Source organism: Trichechus manatus, unplaced genomic scaffold, assembly GCF_000243295.1.
Source record: "Trichechus manatus latirostris isolate Lorelei unplaced genomic scaffold, TriManLat1.0 scaffold00274, whole genome shotgun sequence".
Lineage (NCBI taxonomy): Eukaryota > Metazoa > Chordata > Mammalia > Sirenia > Trichechidae > Trichechus > Trichechus manatus.
This window is the reverse complement of record NW_004444210.1, coordinates 712,362-714,785: the sequence shown is the minus strand read 5'-3', so window position 1 is coordinate 714,785 and position 2,424 is coordinate 712,362. Positions and strand designations below refer to the sequence as shown.

The following is a 2,424-nucleotide window of genomic DNA, read 5'->3' as shown; positions in this document are numbered from 1 at the left end:
AGAATAAACAAAAATATTGCCATGGTAACTAGCAAAATTTGATCTTGAATGCAGTGGGAGAAAATGACTGTCTCTCAATAAACAAAAGAAAAAAATATCATTCAAGGATATAGAGTGATTTTGCCTTAGTAACCTGATTAACAGAGCTCTCTGTAAGAAGTATCACTCAGTGGTAATACTGTCCTTCATTTTCTTGGTGCTGAAATGAATAAACAGTAGGACAAAGAAAACAAATTATTCCTGGACAATAAGCTAATAAACACTCTGGTTATAAAATGTAAAAAAAACTCAGTTCCAAAACCAGTTGTCACGCAGATTGAGATAATTTTGCATTGCAGTTACTTTGATCCTGTATAAAGCTATGTGATTAATACGTGGCACAAACGGTAAAGTGCTTGACTACTAACCTGGAAGGTTGATGGTTCCAAACCACCCAGGGACACCTTGGCAGAAAGGCCTGTTGATCTACTTCTGCAAGGTCACAGCCTTGAAAACTCTATGGAGCAATTCTACTCTGCACGCTTGGAGTCACCGTGAGTCAGAATCGACTCAACAACAACTGGTTAACTAGTTATTGCTATTTTAAATAATATGGAGAAGACTCTTTGGATATAAATTACATGTCAAATTATGAGATGCTATGAACACAATAATGTTCAATAAAATCAGTATGTCATGGTAAAACCAACACAGATTGCTAAACCAATATGAATTAAATTGTTGTGTCATGCTTTCTGTAGTCTATAAATTTTTTTCTATACTTGTTCTGTAATCCACAGTAACACCATCAATTTGGTTACAACATTCTAGAAATGAGACAAAATCTGTTCAAAGATTTGTATAGAACCTAGAACATAATCAGACACTGATATTTACAAATAATTTAATCCAGATAATCTTTTTTTTTTTTTTTTGGCTTGCATTAAAAGGGACCAAATATATCCTATCAACGTCCTTTTTGGGCCAAAATTTTTCTTCTTATAAGAATGTTAATGCTATCCAAACTATTACCTAAATGTTTATTTTGATATTGTTATTTTTACTCATCATAATTGTTTTTCTTACACATACAAACTTGTTTATTTCAGGACCGTGTTTACCTAAACACCCTAAAACAGAACACAGCTAGAAAAAGAATAACAAGTGCACAACAACAAGTGTAGGAAAATATCACGTGAAACAAAAGTTAGGTCTGTTGACAGTTTCGAAGCTGGCCTGTCCGGGGAGATGAAACAATAAACTGTTTCCCAGTTCTCATCTACCTTTTTAAGGCTACTCCAATTCCTTTTTTTTTTTTTTTTAATATCTAGTTTGACCAGTTATCAGTGCCACTTAAATTTTATTGAAGAGCTGATTGGAATTCCATTTTTCAATCTGAATAAGACTGCTCTGCCTTCTACCCTGTTCTTTTCTAGCTTTACTTGGTCTCCTACCCCCAACCCTCATTCCTTACTGCTACTGAAGTTTTAAGATTGTCCTATTGGGATATGGCGATAACCCAGTTTAGCTAAAACTTAATTTGCTAAGAACCTCATTTAGAAAGATGTATCAATAATGTTCTTTTGAAATCTACAGAAAGTGGACTGACTGAAGAATACAAAGCATATTTATGCGCATTTAGCTATATATGATCGTGAGCAACAAAAAAGAGAAATTTGAGTACTGCTTTGAGATTTCATTTGCTATTTTACCCAGTTAATTGATGACCATAAATTCACCAGTGAGTGTGTAAGATGTTTATTTAATCTCCTGATCCCTTTGTTGGTCTCAGTTCCAAAGTGCTTTATGGTGAAACAAATCAACATAACAGTGAATGTTTCAAGATACGTAAGTGATAAAACATGGCTCCCAAGGGCAAATCAAATACTTCCTTAGGGGCTCAGCTGAAGAATCATGAATTTGTTCCAATGCTGGAGAATTTCCAAATATTATTCTATACTAAGCTAAAATCACTGAGAAAATGGATGTCTATATTCTCTACTTCCCTTTCAATTTAAGGGATATGCATTAAAAGTATGTATTATTTAACATTATGAACTAATCTGAGCATATAAGGAATGTACAGCATGATATGAAAAAATAATGTAAAGAATAATTCAGCTTATGAAGTAGAACATCTCTAATATCACTGAAGCCCCTGGAAGCTTTCTCTTTATTCCATCACTCACGCTGCCCTCCAAGGTAACTACTGATCTAATTTGTGTGCTTCCCACTGCCTTGTTTCATAGATCTAATACATAAATATGAACATGTCCTTAAGGCCAAAATCAAAACATTAACCCTACAACTGGAACAAGTAGAGAGAGAGCAGCAAAAGAAGCCCTCAGCTGCCAGAAGAAAGGAAATAATAAGAATTACAGCAGAATTAAATTAAATAAAGAATAGAAAAACAATTGAAAGAGTTAAGACCAAAAGCTGTTTTTC

General features: G+C 33.8%; 1 protein-coding gene across 1 annotated transcript in view; it reads right to left on the bottom strand.

Annotated features, from left to right (window-relative positions):
* The window catches only part of NAALADL2 (N-acetylated alpha-linked acidic dipeptidase like 2), an 826,538-nt gene that overhangs the window by 652,860 nt on the left and 171,254 nt on the right, over positions 1 to 2,424 (bottom strand). The window lies entirely within an intron of this gene.